The sequence below is a fragment of the Stigmatopora nigra genome, chromosome 4, assembly GCF_051989575.1.
Source record: "Stigmatopora nigra isolate UIUO_SnigA chromosome 4, RoL_Snig_1.1, whole genome shotgun sequence".
Lineage (NCBI taxonomy): Eukaryota > Metazoa > Chordata > Actinopteri > Syngnathiformes > Syngnathidae > Stigmatopora > Stigmatopora nigra.
The window spans coordinates 13,237,678-13,257,193 of NC_135511.1; the positions used below are offsets into that span (position 1 = coordinate 13,237,678).

Sequence of the window (19,516 nt, forward strand, 5' to 3'; positions counted from 1 at the left end):
TTCTGAGTGAAGTAGTATATTAAGGGGGAAGAGAAAGAGGGAAGGGAACTGCTGCAAACCTTACAGTAAAGCCCCCTCACGACATAATGCAACCTCCATCCCAACGTCCTAATCTGTTTTACAGATGCAGGATAGATTCAGACAGGGTACAAGGAAGGAAAGAAAGGAGACAAAAGAAGGCAGCAGTCTTATTCCTAATGCAATCCCAGCAGCAAAAGTCCTCCAAAACCCCATGACTGAATTGAATGAATGACTTGGGTTTGAGCCAGTCAAGAGCTGTGTGCCCAGTCGACCTTATGAATAAGAATGACTGAAGCTGCGAGAGAGAACTGCCTGGATATACTTTGCAGGATCATATAAAGTATACTGTATATACAGTATGAAACTCACCCGTTCTTATAGTCATCCGTGTGTGATCTTCACCATGCCTTATGATCACCTGTCCCGATTTCGCTTCCCACACCTGTCGTGTACTCTTCATGGCCGCGTGCTTAAACGTTGTAATGTCCTGTAAAGAAATTAATCCAATTTAATGCTGCATTGGAGAAGAACACTGCTGAAACAACAGTAAGTTCACTTGGAAAAATCATTATTTCATTTTTTTCTCTTTGCAAGTCCCAGTAATAACATGTCGTTTCAGCATTAACACTTAAATAGAGACAATTAGAAACAATATTTTGTATTAATTAAATGAAGAAAAATGATAATACATTTAAAAAATGGCAAATTCACAACTATATTGTACTTTATTAATACTATTATCTCTCATCTCATTTTCTGAACTGATTTATCCTCCTTGGGGTCGTGGTACAATAATTATGCCATTTATTAAAAGCATTTTTTTTGGTATGCAAACTTGTATGATCTTTAGGAATACTTAAATCTGTCTAAATGTTGTTGCACATTCATTGGGATATTTAAAAAAAATCGTCGTCAATTTTTGAATGATCTTCTTTAGAGGTTCCACCAATAATTCCAGATTCATGGAGCGGGCCAATGGCATGCGTGGATGTTGAGCCAAATTTATCTCAATATACCTCCTTTTTTATATTCCACCAAGTCGTAAAAATGACAGTCGCTTTCCTGAAAGATAACTTCATCGGCAGAACAAACGGAATAAACTATGCCAGAGATGCGAATAGGAGGGCCCCCAGAGGTTTATAAAACGAAATAGCTTTGAATGTGACTTTATGCCTTTTGTACAGCTTTGCTACAACAGGCTGGTCGCTAAGCCACCCTTAACACTAGCAGGAGCACCTTGCTTGCTAGTTCTCTACTGGTGTGAAACCATCTACTGGTGTGAAACCAGGAGAATGGCCTTTGTTAAGGTGCAGTCGCTTCAATTCTCACTCATCTCCCCTGGTATTGGGGTGTTAAATTATATGCGCCAGAGGACTTCAATAATATATTTTTAGGCAAACGGATTCTGAACATCTCCCCTGCCATGACAGTTTTCACAGTCAGGGATTTCGACCTTTATTCCTATCCAAGTACCGCCTGCTCTCTCCTTTGCACCCTTTGCGACACACAGAGGCTCATGTCTACCCCCCATCATCTTTCACCAATTCCTGCTCTCTCGAGCTCATCGAAAGCCTCTAAGTCGATGGCTGGGTGTGATCACAGTATAGTTGCTGCGGGTGTAAGACACCAGGCATCACAGGGCTTTGACAGCACAGCCTTTGGCTCCCTCAACTCTCAGATGGCTTTCCTCTGGCCTCTGCTACCAATCTAAGGAACATTCATTCAATCGCCATACTGTCGGCGCCTTTTCTAACATTGCATATCAATCAATGCTGATCCTTGTACGTGTTGTCATTTTACCTTTCGACCTTAATTGTCAAGGTTGTTCTTTTTTTTTTTTGCAGTTGCCCTATTTGCATTGTCTTGAACTGCATGTGTTGACATTCATACATTTTCTAAACAGTTTATAATAATTGGGTCCAGGGGTAATAGTATGCTATACTTTGGGGAAGAACCAGAGTATATTCTATATTTCAAATATCATTTGAGTGTCACACTTTATGTATTTTACTGTCATGAGTGTTGACATATGTGTTGATTTAAAATAGTTATATCATGTTTATAAAAGGGGTTCATTTTTCACTGCTAAATGAGGTTATTTTTCATGTAGACAATGTGGGTTTGATCCGCAGACGGTGCCGTGATACCAAAGCTTGGCTGGCTGAGCCCCGGATAAAGAAGGTGTGGGTTGAGTCAGGAAGGGCATCTGGTGTAGAAAGCAAATATGTGCCAAAAGTTACAGGGTGGAAAAGGAACTTTAATTCGACTCTAGCAAGTAAATTTCTAAATAAAATACAGGATACTATAATTGTATATATGTTTCGGAGGATTTAGGCACCAAGTTTGTTGCAAATTTGAGGGTTTGCATTTCAAAACTTAAACTTTCCTTAATGGTGTAAACCTATATATTAATATATACATGCCCTTAAACACACACATTTTTTAGGTGAGTGAATTTTTTTAAATTTTGAGTACAGGAAGTACACATTCTGTCTTTCATGTGAGTACTCTATAGGGGGGATTTGTGTCCTTGACATCCAACTTTAAAGCATCAAAAATGCAGAAAAGTCAAACTAATTGATGGCACATCTGATTAAAACTAGCAGCTAATGAGAATCGAGCCGTGAATAATCGGAGAGGAACTCTCTTTAAAATAAACTTTTAACCTTTCTGTTGGAGGGCAAACCACTTTGATGTTCTGCAGTCTTTTCATCATGGAGCTTTTTTTTGGTTATGAAATTCCATTCTCAAAGCATGAAAACAAGGTTCACATTTGTAATTTGTCACCTCTTCAAGAACAAATGTATGTCTGAAACACAGTTTAGTTGGCAGAGGGCAACTTCCAATAAAACTGCGAAAAATAATTAATCACTGTTCAGCCTGACTTTGTACTTTATCTGCATGCTTTCATTAATATTAGACAGAGACTGGCAAATAATCAAGACTGTCCATATACTTTTTCATATTACCAGAAGTAATAACGTGCATGCATACATATACTTATTTTTTTGTCTTTCATTTACTATTCTTTACAGATTTCCACTTTATGCCACTATGACATATATATAACAAACAAACTCAAACTGCTAAATATCATTTTGCCATTTTAAACCATACAAGAAAATTAATCAAATGTTTTCTTGCAGTTCACATTGGGCTTGTCTGGGCATGGCAGATGTCAGAAACACTGCTCTGCTCTGAATTGAGGGCTTCATTTCAAAGGCCTGTTTACTTCGCAGCCTTAATAGGAAGTGATCGTAAAGTGTTCTTTTAAATATTTTGGTTACTAAAGATGTAATATTCTTTCGGGTACTATTGCTCTGTTGAATAAAATCAACAACAACAAAACAACACAAATCCAATCGAAAATCAGTTTCTTATTTTTCTTCATAGCTTCTTGGCCTTGTTCTTAATATTATCACTATTATTTATGGCACTTAATACAGGTTTACAAGTCAGAAGTTATTACACAGTAAAAATATATATGATACATATATATAATGCCATTTTATCCCCTATTGGACTGTTTATGAGTGTGTTCACGTGCTGACGAATGTTTCTGAGAGCAAATACACAAGGACACAACAGCAGTATTTGATGCAGGACTAGAGAGTGATGGATTGGTACCCACATGTCTCTTGTGTGTTCATTTTCAGCGTCCAGCCGGTGGCTCAGGTCATCTCAGGGATCAAAGGGTATGAGTCGATCACAACAGCATCCCTCCCTCTGGTCCATGGCTTTGCAGACTTCAGCTCTCTCTTGGAATGAAGACAAATAGAAATACATATAAAGCAATATATATAGTCTACTGTTTGGAAGCCTATTCATTGTGCAGTAACCATTATGAGCCACTAAATTCTTATTAATAAACAACGAAGCTGAGATTTTTGGAGTTAGTATATATTTATGATACAGTTCTGATCAGGTCTGATTTAGTAGCCTAAATTAACTTCAGGGTTGTGACCAAGGCCCTCAAACTATCAGAGCAATGCGCCTAAAGGTAGTATGGTTCGAAGCACTTTACAATATGCGATTTTGTTGAGAGATTAAACTCTATAGGAGTTCAACAATCGTTGGGAACTTTCCCATCAATACCCTTGTTTATTGCAATCTCTTTCTCCTTTTGCCAAGTAGGGTATGAGAGGGGATAGATACTGGGGATAAGCTCTGCAGGCTAAAACTCCATGAAATGGTGCAATGGGATTTAAAGTCCACGTATAAGTCCCAGACATTCCACTCTTAAAAGATTTGTCTTTAATCAATACCCGGCTTGATCTCTATGTGTTCTCTTGATATTTTCTTAAATGCACCAAATTATGAAATCAAACAAAATTTGACTCTCTCGTCTTTTTAATTTTATTTTCATTTTGCAAAATGAACACTTAAGTATTACACAGAAGGCGGCCTTTTTTTTAATTAATTTATATTTATGCAGTGGTAGTGTGGCAAGTTTGAGTATGCAAAGGCAGAGATTTGAGATTGCCTTAATATTAACTTTAACCCTGCAAAAAAAACAACAACAACAAATTAAATCCCCTTAAACCTGACCTTTTTTTAGAACAGTTCAATTACTTTTAAATTCAAGTATTGAAAACACCTGGTTAATATGAACCATTAAGATCATATTGGAGTATAAATTAAAGCAAAAGGCATGCGTATTCTCTGCTTCGCAACATAGTCCAGGTAAAGCACAAAGAAGTGAAAAGACAACATAAGCCAAGGTCAAAGCATTCAAGACAGCCAAAGTCCAACGTTGTGCTGTTCTCATTAATCAATCTGAGGGGCATCATCCAATGAGAAGAATAAAAATGATAATTTTTTAATAAGACTGAGAAAATTTAGCAAAAACGGGTGAAAGTTGTAATTTGGATTTTAAATACTTATTTGTGACACCATTCCTGGAACTTTCCTGAGCCACCTCACAGTTGACCCTTATGAAATACACACATGTTCCAGACAGTCTTCTTCACAGCATGATACTGTTTAAGTCTCCAAGCTAGCAGCCCTATATCCTATCTTTAAATTGAAATATTGTGATTATTCCCTTGGTTCAGGGGTGGATAGCAGTAATCACCAGACAAATGATGCAGAAAACCAATAAAAGGCCACTCCCTGGAGACTCTTCTGGCCGAGTGACATGGGCTATGATAAATAATAGCAGGCGATTCGTCTATGGAGAGTGATCCAAGTCGGAGCAAAGCACTGCCTCACAGTCATAGATCTTTGCCGCTTAAATGGGATTTGACTAAACAAATGGCAGCATATGGTAGATGAGAGAGAGTGGCAAGTGAAGAGAGGATGAGGTAGCATTGTTGTCAAAGAGTAAAGAGAGAGAGAGAGAGAGAGGGGCGGGGTGCAGGGGGTCCAGGGTCCTGCCTCACCTCCCCTCTTCAATCTTTCATTATGTTGTCACACTCTAGCTGCGTGATTCCAGTAACACTTTAATTAGCCTCCACGAGTTTAATTGTGCATATATGTCTGCCAGCTTGTTGTGCTGCGTAAATCTGTCTTGTTTGTTTTTCATTTTTACCCGCTCGGTGTTCCACTGCTGCCGCTGAGGGGAAGATATTCTACTGTTAATTTTAGCCAGATTTATTGTATGTTTTTTTTATAACTGCTATTGTTTCATAGCTCCTCATAAAGAACTGTGCCTTTCACTTGTAGTATGTGTAACTCAAGAATGAAAGGTCATTAGGCCATGACAAGTGTTCCATTGTGATCGCTAACTGACCCCTATGTCAAAGTTTTACCGTTAACGGCTGTTTGACTTGAGCACATTTTCATTCGGGTTACCACAGTCGTAAAAAATGAAAATATAAATACTAAGTGTTTTGAAAGGTCCTGGCTGGTAATGTCCTCTTTTCTTTTTGTGCATGTCTATGTATAATCTATATATCTTCCAAAATGAAAGTTATACTAATTTAAGGATGTAAGCTTGCAGGTCCTCATAGTGCTGTGTAAATAAATAAATAAAAGCCAACCTCTCTCTATTATTATTACCAATGAGTTAGTTCATTTGAGGCACTTCCCTTAAAGCCATTGTCTGTCTTTTATCCTAGTAGGACTGTCTCATAAAAACACCATAATACCTTCAGCTGAGTGCAAGACTGTGCTTAAACATCGTAATGAAAGGGGGGCAAAAGCGATCAAAGGGACTCCGGAAGTCTTCTATTTTCCTCCTCTGTCCTTCTTTATTCTTTGTGGGAATATAAGGAGTTGGCAGTTTTCTAGCAATGAGTGCATTTAGCAGCCTGGAGACCACTGTTGTGTGTTACGATTTGCTGTGTATGTGTGTAGAGCTACTGTTGTTATCGCTGGTGCTGCTACTACTTGCCTCTGTCTCCTCGCTTATCATGCCTAATCAACAAAACAGCCTCAGCTGCCCCTTCGGATCCCCTGCCAGGGTCCCTATCATCCTCTGATCAAATATTAATGTGTGATACTCAGCTTGCTCACTAATCCAAAGCCAATTAATATTATCTGTCAATTATTTACAGATCCTGAGGTGCAAAGCCAGATCCCTGAGGACTACATCGGCCAGGTTCAGAATACATAATTGACTTCCTTTTTCTGTACCAATCATCCCTTCACTGCACCCTCCCCTTATCTTCACCTCCCTTCATTCTTTCTTTTTTTCTCACCATTTTGCTTTTTGTCACTCTCCTTGCTCTGGTTTCATGGCATCCTTTCTTCGTGTGTCTTAAACGGATATCTTTTTATCGGAGGAGTACGAGAGGAACGGGGTGATGTCGATGTATCGGATGTTATGGTGTGTGTCGGTGGGATTCTGACTCGTATACTGTGTATAATGACGTCACAGATGTGCAAAAATGGCAGTTCTAATACTTTCATGCAGTAATTTGGATTGGCAGCAACAATCATTTGCATTATTATGCAATTTGATAGTCTGCTTTTGCTATATCACTGTTTTTTTAAAATAATTTTTCATCATGTTTTTAAACAAAATCTGAAGAATTTAAAATTATAACCACAAAATAATGTAAATGTTTCTCACAAGTTTTTTTTTCTACTTAGCAATGTTTTTTTTTAAATCACATCCTTATTCAGCATGTGGGAGTATCATTCAGGTATCATTATGGTACACCTGTTACACAATGGACCTTGAGTTCAGGAAATTAAAGTGTTTGCAGTCGGTTAGTGTAATGCTGTGCGCAGGGGGTGATGGTGGAGGGGTGTGGTTGAGGGAAGGAGCGATGGTGGCGGGGTGGAGGCCAGACTGGCATCTGAGGAGAAATAATGACGGCCGCTCGAGTGAATCCCTTAAGCTACAAAGCTCGCTCCTCTCGCGCTACAGCAGAAAGAAGAAAGGCGATGGAAGAAAGGAACGATGAAAGAAGAGGGAGTCCGTCTCAGTGTGTTTGTACCGCTTCTAAACTCCCACCACCTCCCATAATGCACTTTGACCCAGGGACTCTAATTGGCTGGCTCAATAAGAGCTAGAACTATTTTATCTGTTTATCTGGTTTGCCATTTTGTCATCATATCATTGTTTTTTTTTTGTGTCAAAATCTAACATGAGATTTTGTGTCTCTTTAGCTTTCCATCAAACTTGAGAAGGAAGCCTTTGTTTTTTTTATAAGTATACCTTTACAAGTCAGAGTTCACTTTCAATTTTACCAGAGATGTAAATGTCGGGTTTGGTAAAAAGCAAATGTCTAACCAGAAAAGACTACTGAGTCTTTCTGTCTTACTTGCACATGTAACAACAAAGCTTGTTTTGGCTTCCTTTTTGTCTGCGCTCTTTCTTTCACAGTCTGACGTCCTTTCCTCATCTCACTATCTTTTTCCCTGCACCCTGTTTATATGATCTTCGATTGACGCCACCGCAGCTCAATCTTAACTTTTAAATGTTTTATCCTCTACATATTTGGTTGCTGCAGATTTTGTCACAGCTGCCACTCTAACATACTGTATGTTTGTAAAATTTGCGATAGGCTGTATAAAGCCACACTCTTTTGAAGTGGTGTATGTGAGACTGTTTTAACTGTTGGGTAAAAAGAAGACGAAAGACCGTTATGGTGTCGTATTCAAATAACTGACCTCTAGAATGAAAGACCCAAGGCACCTTGAATTGAATAAATGATATGCTTTGTCCAGGGTGTTGATATAAAACCAGCTATTTGGAAATTAGACTTGAGTAGTGAAAAGATGAACAGTTGGAGATGAATGAGTTCTTATTGCGACTAAAAGACAGTGAATGTTTGTTGTAAATATATTTGGCAAACACTAAACTCTAAGGATGAGATCAATGAGCTGGTTATCAAAGGGAAAAGCACTTAACGGCTATCCTTGTATTCTCCCATTAGACTATAGTGACAATATTGACTTGATATTATTTCATTACTACTCATTCATTCTGCCATTTCTGTTTTTCCACACTGATTAAAATATAAATGTATTTGCATATGAAAATCCATTAATAGTTATTATAATGCTTGTTTTGAGTGGGGAACTACTTGCAGCAATAATTGCACAGCCACAGAAAAAAAAGTGTATCAGCTTATTGTGGGTCAGTACACAACAGATAAAATAATAGCTTACACAGCCATTTTTATGGGGTTGGGAAATGCTGTCGCACGCTGAAAATGCGAAAATTGGCGCATATATTTCAGCGTCGCCAAAGCTATACTTGTTGAGTAAGCATTTCAGAAGCTAACAAGAAAATATTCATTCAAAACACGTGCCATAGCACGTAGTATGGCTCAAAACCTTGATGACATCAAGCTGGCATTGACAGGTTATCTGCCCTTGTATACTGCACTTGCATAGGCAGATTAAGTGATGCATTTTGCGTATTTACCTATACACCTGTATGCAATCTGATACAAGGTCAGGGCACCAAAACTTTTGGTCCTGGAGAACTCGTGGGGAGGCTTGTGGTTGGCCTTCTACTAGGCCGAGCTTTATTACAGGAAGCCCACATTACATAAATCTAATATGAAGAAGAGGAAGATGTATTTTGGTGATGAAGGTCGTAATTGTTTTTGTTGCTGCACCCTGAAGTAATGCTAAAAATTCAGCAGATCCTTAGCAGACATGCTGCATAAGATATTGCTTCTTCATTCAATTGTTTGCAGCCTGTATACATTTATTTCCACTTATTTCCAAAAAATATCATCTATTTACAAAAAAAAATCATCAAATTGACTGGAGCAGCCCTATAATCAGGAACTAAGTATTTTTTTTAGCAGAGGTAACAAAATCAACATATCTGAATTGGATCTGCACATTTAAAATACAATAACAATATGCATTACACAAGATTAAAACAGATGAGCACATGACCCAAAAATTCTCGCTTCTTTGATATTGCACATTCAACTTCTGTGCACCGCTATGTTGACTTGATATTCTCCTAATTAATTTGTCTGCAATCGGGCTACCTTGATGAAAGATTGCATTCGGTGGGAGATAACACCTGGTAACATATGCTGCAGGGACTGATTGCAGGCAACTGAGCGCCAGCTGCAGCTAACAGCCAGTACGATTCAGCAGATTGTGGATATGTTTTGAAAAGAGGACACACGCACACACTTGGACATACACACCATCTAGGATCTTAGAAGTGTTTGGGCTTGACATCCTTCATATTTAGCAGCATTAGGTATTGAGTAAACTATCGGGGAAGTTGTGGCCAAAGATAATGACCACAACCGCTCGGCCTATGGTTCAATATTCTTTACTTGATGCTTGACGTCAATTAGCAGCAATATGTTTAAGATTCAAAGGTTGTTGACATTTAATCTAAAATACCAAATGTGGACTTTTGAAAAATAACTGGGTTCAAATATATATGTAAATGTATGAATCTATCATTCTTGTATTTGCTATTTTTCACCTTATGTAAGAAGCCATTGTTATACAGAGTGCAATACGAAAGCAAGCCTTTCGTTCGTCATTCTCAAATCCATACATTATTGGACAAACTACTGTAATTCCGCACATATCAAAAGACAAGAGTATTGATTACACTTGAGTGGTGAACATTCACAGTTAGATTTGTGTCAGCACACTATTGAGCAATAAGATGGAGCTCGACTGGGGTCTGACGCCAAATCCCACTATGTGTTACAGATCCTGTGAGGAGTGCCCCAGCAGCTGCCTTCCTTCATGCCTGTTTGTCAGGAGTTGTCAATAAGTCCTGCACTCGCTCCACGATAAAAGGGAGGGGATGTAACGGCTGAAATAGGATGCTTCCTGCCCTTTAACATGCCAGAGGCTTCGTTAAGGGAACCTGCGAAATCAGTTTAATAGGCTGACATCACCCCTGGGCCTCAGTGACCTGGCTCTCTTGAGACCCCGTTCTCCTTTTCTTAGACTTTCTTTGCTCCTCAACCAACTTCTCTTCCTCATTTCACCCTTTTATTGATTGTCCCCCTCATTTCTTTCCCATTCTAATTGAGCTTCCCATTTTTTACTTCAGCATTTAAGTGTATCGTTGTTTGCCACTTCTAATCGTTATTCTATTTTTTTCTCCTCCTTCCTTTACTTTCTTCTCAACTCCTTCCCTAAGATCTTCCTCATTAAACATTTTTGCATCAACAGTAACTGCGTTTTAGCCAGTCCAACTGTGAAGTAACTCATTTTTCATCGAGATGACCTGGATGAAATAGAAGATCAGGCTGGTTTCATGAACGACCCTGAAACGCCTGAACTCACCTGACATTAGTGAATAAAATATAGCATGGGCCTTCCGTTATGTATAGCGAGTGCAAGTGAGCTCACTCCACCTTTCATTTATTCTCTTTACCTACTTCTTCAGACACTAATACCGGAATTGTGACATTAATGTGCCTACTGGCTTTTTGAATAGTTGAGCACAGGTCAGCCACTTAAATAGAGCGGTTCATACCTCTCTCAAAGAGATTGCAGCCCGACGCCTCCATTAATGTAGAGTAGAATTGTAGCCATAAAACAGCACTTCCTCATGTAAGTCTGACCTGGAAGGTGTTGGGTCCATGGTTTGCTATCCTTTATCCTTCCAGAATTACTGCGACTCCAAAAAAAAACCCTCCCAACTGTAGTATTTGTTGGTTTTGGGTCTTAATTTCTTCTTCTAGGCTTATTGTGACTATTTATGTGTTGTGAATAGTTGATCCTATGGATACGGTATAAGGGGTGCATTTAAATGTCACATAAGCACTGGGGGTCCCGACACTGCCTGGATGATCATGGTTGCCCATGACTGTGGGCGAGCCTTGGGGGTTTCAGACTCACTCCTGTTGGAGATAAAAGCAGGAGGCATCTGGCTGAAGCAGCGCTCCAAAAACCTAAAGTAGGCAAAGATCCCCCTCTCCTAGTTTAGCCAAACAAGCTGGACTAATCCCAACTATCAGGGGATGCACTGTCAAAACAAGCAGCAGGGCCCTAAGGCAGGCCCATCCACTGAGCAGTGAAGGGCCGGGCAGACAGGAAGGAAGCCCCCCCCTTATTAGCATAATGCCTCTCGGTAGTGAGTTGGTGTGCTGGCCTGACAGTCTGAGCACAGGGCACAGCATCTTACCGTGAGTTGGAGCTCAGAAACGGGGCAGAGGGGGCAGCAGTAGAGATGTGGGAACTCTCTGGTTGAAATCAGCAAGGGTCAAAACCCAGGCTGGCAGCGCCTCCTCTTTTTCTTTCACAGTTTCAGTGATTTCTGTTTATTTTTAGCAGCCTTCATCCTCCAAAAAACAGGTTGAGTCCTCTTCTGTCTGAATATGTAGTCTTATGCCCTGGGCTCACGTTCACTCATCCTATTCACCAGCTGGATCACCACTGTGCAAAGCTATTCTCATACTCCTTTCCCTGGCTTGTATAAATTTTGGTGGATTTTTCCAAAATAGTGGGACTTGATTAAAAAGTAATACATTCGATACTTCTAATTAATTGTTCTTGATTAATTGGATAGCAATACTTGATATAAACCATATTCTTGTGCCTTGACAAATTTGATTCAAAATTGTGGAAAATGCCCAGTATTCATGGAGTTATCTTGTAAAAAATGGCTGGGATTGAACGAGTTAATGACGTCACTGAAGTAAATTGTAGAATAATGAAGTGAGGCAACACTCTGTCTTCTTTTGTCACCATCCAGTGTCATTTAAATTTTAAATTCTTTATGTAGAACGGCCAAATGAAACAAATGAGGTTGCTGTTTATGTTATTGCCTCTAATGGGAACATAATGGGGTTGGCTAAGGTCACTTAATAATGACTATCAATATGAGCCGGTCTTTTTATTAAAGCATTGCATCATCTCTCTGACAATGGAGCTTGAAAGTGAGTTGAAGGCAGTGTGGGGTACACTGTAGTTCAATACTTTGCTGCTACACACTGGAGCAAGTATACTACATATTGTTTATGTTTACTGTTGGGCTACAATTCATTCTAATAACTTCCATTGGGGTGAATGTTTTTGTATTTTTTTTGTTATTCTTTTTTTTCTATTCATGCAATGATCAGCCCTTTCAGTTGTTAATATTGATGACTCGTAGTTGTTGTTGACTCCGACACAAAAGTGCTATTAAAAGTCGGAAATCAGCATTGTCTGCCTGGTTTCCAGCTGGTCCTGCTGGGATAGTATTTGGACTATATCCAGTTGATTATCATTTTAACTGACTGTCACTCATAGTGAAGCTAGTTCCCGGGCCCAATTATCTTTGAAAACACAACCACACAGTCTGGATGTGATCAATGAGGCCGATGCCAGCGTCAATATGCTGCGAGTCAAGCTTATTGATTAGTGGATGTGTATAGACAGATGTTGTGAGCTGTATAATGTCAGAGGGCTGGTGGGAGTGAGGCTGAGGAGAGAAGTGGAGAGAAAGTGCGCTAAAAGGGGTGGAGTTGGAAGGCGCTTGACGGGGGTAGGGGGCTGGATGCAACGGGCGAGAGTGCCAGGAGTCTCAGGTGTGCGTCGTCAAGAGGAAGAGGTGACTGTTTGCTGGGGTGGCGTGCCCCTTGGGAGAGGATCAGGACCTGCCCTGACTCCCAGGCTCCCAGCTCACGACAGCAGGGTGACGAGGCGCCCCGGTGGCCCCTCCTCCAACTGATACTGCAATTAAAAGTCTGGCTCAGTTGCTGGCCAAAGCACAATAAAATACCGAGCACAACAACCTTCTCACCTTACGCTCTGGGACTGGGACACACACACACACACATAGACTTTGAAGCATGAGGTGCACACACACACACGCACACACACACACACTTGATTCTGTGAATGACTCAGATTTGCTCTAAATCAACTTCTATTTTATCTCTTGAGTGGTTCTTTCAAACTGTATACGGAAAGCCAGCAGCTAAATACAGTATCTCCTTCTGTAGTCCGTAGTAAACCTTGAGAATGACATCAAAACTACGAATAAAACAACTTATTTTGATGACATACACATCGCATCAAAAATGGCTGCACAATTGTTTATCCAAAATTTATACCTACATAACAAAATATTAAATAACTGTGAGTCTTTTTCTTTTTTTTTGTCCAAGATTATTTAAAAACTTTGGAATTCTATCCTTCGAGACTGCAGTTTTCTTGTTCTCAGGTGTCTGTTTTTAACACTATTAAAACATGCAAAGCCGCTTAATTGAAGACTTGAATATTAGAAAAATTTAAAATTGTTAGGATGAATGTTGAGTCTATCAAATTGAAGAGAACAATTTGTCTTTGGCTTGGGCTGATGTCTTACATTTATAATTTAGAAAGCACTAACTCTGACAATTGATTATTTGTTGCCCTCCTCTTTCGCTAAAATTCCTCACAAAATAGAGTAATGGATTATGGACTAGTTCAAAATAAAGGGCTGGTTATTCCAATTAAGTAACCTTTCTACAGATTCCTTTTAAGGTGAAATCACTGATGAGTTTTATACAAGCGACTGGAATTTCGATAGTTTCATAAAGATGATATAACGGAGGTCAACCTAATTCTGTAGAGCCAAAGTGAGATAAATGATGCCCCTTTAAGGGAGGCATTATGTATTTTTACACGAGCTAGTTCCCCTGTGTCTTGATTAAAGTTCTCGGACATTATTCCATCTAAAATAGAAAAGTTAAACCTTTTGATTAGCTATCAAAGCATACCCGCTAATTCCAGCATAATACTATATTCTGTTCACGATTTATTTTATGTGAAATGAACATAGAATTCAGCAACTTGTTCTTTTATTATAAATGTGTACATTTAATGTGATTCTGCTTTTCATTATTTTCATCAAAAAAAAATCCTTTGCATCTAATTCCATCAGCCAATAGTTACTGCACACTGTTTAATATCAAATAAAATTCACAGCAACTTACACATGTTGTTTTTAAGAGGAGGACAACAAGAAATAGTTGGGCTACCTGTGATTTTATAGGGAAATTCCACCTTGGAGCGTTGGCATGACGTCTATTGTCTCAGAGAAGATGGATGATTGAGGAAAAGGGAAAACCTAATTTTTACTTTTACTTCACAAGAAGAAGACAGGTGGTACTCACTTTTAGCCCCAGGAAAAGCAGCTTAATGTTAGCCAAGGCTGCTTTCACGGCCCCAGGCTAAAAAGAGGGACAGAGAAGGAGCAAGCAGCAGGTATTTGCCTCCATGGGGAAGATTTAACGCTTGTGTTAAGTCTTCGATTTGGTTTACTCACACACACACTCACACACACACACACACACACACACACACACACACACACACACACACACACACACACACACGCAAGCACAACCCAAACAAGGACCATAAGCTTTAATTTGATCAGAACAGACAACACAAGTAGAGTTTTAGAGATCATTAGATTAAGATGAAACTTCAGTTAGCAGGCTTGGCAGGTGGCCAGTGTAGGCAGCTAAAGATACCATTGTACTGAAGCTGCATATGTTACTTGCACAGTATGAAATGTTCTTGGTGGATGTGCCACGTAGTTGACTGGCAACCGATCTGGGTAACGCTGCCATAAAATCTGCAGCCGCACTTCCTTATTAAAGTGCTTTGTGTGTGTTAAATTTCTGCATTCTTCTACCTCACATTGAGAAACATTAGTGCACTTCTCTGTCACTGCTTTAAAAGGAATGAGGAGACAAGCTCAGATTGGCTGTGAATGGAATCAGTGTACAGTATGTATCTAACAATCCCACAAATATTATGTTAATAAGATGAAGCAACCTTTGAATTGGAATGTCTGAAAAAGTAATGTGTCAGCTCCTGTGTATATTTTCTTTTGGTGTGCAGAATTGTACCTGTTTTTGGAAAAGTGTAGGCTTCATTCGCTATACAATGTGGTCAATTTAACACGCAAGTGGAATGAGTTTGGCCTTGCCACTTTGCACTTACACTGTGTTGTCATGGATTCCGTGATGACTCTTTCCTTTCCGTTTTATTGGGCAAGTACATCAGTTGTGGATGATTATACGTGTGCGCATGTGATCGTTTTTACCTTTGTCATGACTGTTTTGTGAGTGGATTGCTTTTCGTTCTCATTTTCCTTAGTGTATTGTAAAAGTGTGTGTATGTGTTTGTGTGTGTGTGTGTGTTGTCTTTGTTGTGTGCGTCTAATCCCCAAGTCCCCAGGGCTCCAGAGGAACAGCTGAAGCAGGGGCAGTGGTGGCTTGTCAACGTGGAGCTCCCGCTGTTTCCCTCCCTTTCACTGCTCCCCATATGGTCCTGCAGCACCGGATCCCCAGGGGCCTGTTAACGCCGCACCACCCAGGCCCGAGCGCTGCCACCAGGTCTCTCGCACCTCCTGTCTCACCCCTGCCCCGGGGCTCATCGTCACCCCGATGTCCCCTCCACCCTATGCCCCTACGGCCTCCATCTTTTTTATTCCGTGGTGTTAACCATAATTTGCTCTCTATTTCTGTTGAGCCATGTTAAACGGGCATACCGCTACCTCTATATTTTTTCCTTTTCACCTTTGCATTGACATTTCTCATCCCCATAACCCATTTTCACAAGACTAGAATGTTTTACTCAATCAATTTCTTTCCACCATTTAAATTTTTTTAAACAAACTCACCATTCTACCTGAACAGCGGCTTGGCATGTTCTTGGGGTCTGACCACAGCATGGTCTGACTGCCAACCCAGTGGCTCCCAGTGACGCCAATTCTCGCTGTCTCTTTAAAGAGTGATTTAAACTCCATAGACCCTCGGCAGACCTTGCTGCTCGAAAGTACTTCAGTTTATCTTCACCATCGGAGCCCCAAGCGTCTCTAAATCAGCTGTCACTACCTCTCAGGGATTAGCGGGGATTTATAAGTGAACGGGGAATGCTGTTTCACACAAGTTATCAAACAGATCATAAACCACCATCGTTGGGATTTGACTATTTGGTTACACATGTTGGAGCTGTGCCTTATGGTAATGCTCGTAGGTTTGCTGAGTGTTTGCACTAGAGTGAATGTCTGATGTTTTCTCCTTTTTTTTTTGTCTTTTGCAATTGTGTCTATTAATGCATACTTAACAACATTCCGTTGACAGCTTGTTTAAGTAATACACAAAAAGAACAGTGCAGTTATTTTATGCATTCACACTATAAAACATCATTTTAAAACACAGTTGAATCATTATATAGGAGTTGCACAATTAAATGTGACATTCATTTTTGAATGGTGAATATTTAGTTTTAAAAATAGTATGTCAATTGGGGTTTTAACTAAGCCACATACTACATCTTAGCGCCCTCTATTGACAGTATATGGGAACATTTTCCACAATGCACGGTCAAATTTGAACGACTAGACACAGTTCATGTAGGCCACAATATTTGCAGTACAATAGGCTGAATGCATGGCCTACATGACCAAAAATGTGTTGTCCAAGGGCGTGTCTCAGATATAATTAAATATCTGTGAGAATACATATGGGAAAATATCATTGTTAATAAAAGAAAAACTCATAACTTTAAAAGGACATACTTTGGCTATCATTTTTAAAACAAGGAAAGAAAAAGATGCAGTGTACCTGTACATTCTCCAACGATAGATTATCTGATACCAAAAAAAATCATTTTTGATTAGGAATATCTATATTTACGTGTTTCAGAATTTTTGAGTCATGTGGGGGCGGGGGGATGCTGGAACTGTACACAAATAGAGTGAGGAAGGAAATTCTCCTGCAAGACTTTGAAACTCAATCCCTTCGATTTGCGTGTTGTGTCTCGGGGTGCAATATCCTCTGCTGCTCTCTTGCTGTCATCAGCTGCCTTTCTCTGCTGCTCCCATTCCGTGTTTCTACTTCCATCCACTTCAACAAAACCCCTCTACACCCCACCCCTTGGCCCCAACGTACAGGAGCCTAGTGGAGCCTGCAGCTGGCCAATGCCTCCCATCCTCCGGGTCACTGCCTCGGCAGGAGGTTGGGGATCTGGATCTATCTTAGAGTAAAGCAGAAAGATCAAGGACAAGACTATGATTCGCCATCTAAACACTTCTTGTTTAATTCTGTTTAATAGTGTACTTTGGCATTTCAATTATTTGTCATACCATAATCTGGACACAAAGACTGATGTTAGCCTTTTTATTAATCTATATCTGAGGATCTCATGCTCTGTTTTGCTTCCTGTGTCTGTTTTTTACCGATTGAAACTGATAAAGTTATCTTTTCCAACTGTTCTTGTCAGGCACATTCCTTCAGTCTTGCTCCGATTACTTTTCTGTCATTTTCCCCAATTCCTGTCCAGTTTTCTTCATGGTGAGTGTATTTAAATGTATATGACACTTACACCAAAGTGAGTGTTTCGGCATCTGACCTTGCAATTTGGCAGAGTGACTTCCTATTTAAAGCAACAGCTGGCTGACTACACTAAGGGAATATTAGGTGAAAGAAAGGTAATCAAAATTGTCAGAAATTAGCACTGGTTGACACCGTTATCAGCATTGAACACTAATTATCAACAAACCCTTAATTGTGTGGCAATGTTGAGGGCACTAGAGTTTGACAGTGTTATTCTGGTAAATTGTGATTAAGTGATGACTGCATTGTTAAAAACACGAACTGGGCTTCATACACTTTACCTGCCACATGCTGTCATGGTAACAGAAACTTTTCTCAGGATTAGCGATTCAATAAGGAGGCATGGTGGTTTTTCTGCATGAGAGAGAAGCAAGAAGAAAAATGCCATTTTATAGAGGGGCTGTTTATAATGAGGTCAATACTACTAACAACCATAAATCATCTTTAAATTCTGACATGTTATGCACTATTTTTATTTTCACTTCAGACCAATCCTTGAGTTAATGTACTTTAGCAAAACCACCACTTAAACTAAAATCAACATAAAGATGAAGATTTAAAAACAAATCTTGTGACTCGTCATGCGATACTTTTAGTATCCAAAGCGAACACATTCACCTTCACAAATCACAAATGTATCCATTTATTTTGGTATATTTGTAGTACTTTTTCTGTGTAATCAGGTGTATGTGCTGTACACGTGTGTGACTTTCCCTAGCGACGAATGTCTTTCTACTCCGCCCCTTTCACTCTCTAGCTTCCATACATTTTCCATTTTTTCACTCTGTTCCTCATTGGGCCACATTCTCTTATGTTTCCTTCGCTCCTTTTCTTTATCTGTTTTATTTGCAAGGTGTGATATTGCTTTAATTGAGCAGAAACATGTGGAAAGATCAGACATATCTCGGGGGATTAGAGGAAAAGCTCAGAGTTTGTGCGACTGGCAGCCTGTGTTTGGAGCAAGGGGTCTGCTGGGAATGAATGTAGTTAGTGTGACCCTTGACCCTGCGAGCTGTTGACGTGGAAGCTGGCCAAGAGAGGTCCAACAGAACGCTTTTGTTAATCTCATTCAGGGTTCCCTGTGAACTATGGGCAGGGGGAAAGCTGGCAGCTCAGCCCTGTGGAATGTAGAGCTCTTTATTCCCATGCTTTGGAAACAGAGGTGGGCCCTGGAACTAGCAAGGCTCCTTCAGCAAGACCTCTTCCACTCAGCTCAATCGACACTGACAGTTTCCTGGGTTAGACTTGCCAACTGGCAGTGCAGCAGTGCAGGGGGGACAAATGCACCTCACTAGGGCTGCAGGACAGAACTTCCATCATGCTGCTTCAGCATAAGATACAATCAATGTCATTTCCTTAGCCAGATTAGACAGGAATACATCAAAATCCATCCGCTTGGAAGACAACAAAACAATGTGTGATACCAATGAATGTGATGGTAAGGTACCGCTAAATCAACCCAGATTGGAAAGACTATCAGGACACATAGTGCCCATCAACAGTATGATAAAACTGCAGTTATCCAGTCCAGCAAAGTACTTTATTTTCCCAATCCAGAAATACTGCTCAGGTGATGTGAGAAACCAGATGATAACCTCATAGTACTAATGTCTTGCATGTTTAAATTTCAAGTAAAGAAAGGTTGTTCATAAAGTTAATTGCACTGAAGATAAGAATGCTTTTCTCAACTAAATTTGCACAACATGAATATAAAACTTTTCGGGTAATTAATTCTATGATTATATGTCGCCTAATAAAATTTTTGCCCCCAGGAGAAG

The 19,516-nt window shown here is 39.8% G+C and overlaps 1 protein-coding gene across 4 annotated transcripts in view; it reads right to left on the minus strand.

The window, feature by feature from the left end:
* Positions 1-19,516, minus strand: part of LOC144195932 (LIM/homeobox protein Lhx2-like) — a 52,410-nt gene that overhangs the window by 13,347 nt on the left and 19,547 nt on the right. For 3 of the 4 annotated variants that reach the window (XM_077715826.1, XM_077715828.1, XM_077715825.1), the window contains 3 exons: positions 18,020-18,092; positions 3,653-3,779; positions 391-508 (listed from right to left, as the gene is read on the minus strand). The gene's annotated coding sequence lies outside the window, so the exon portion shown is untranslated. The remainder of the gene's footprint in view (positions 1-390; positions 509-3,652; positions 3,780-18,019; positions 18,093-19,516) is intronic. The other variant, XM_077715827.1, reaches the window with a different exon arrangement.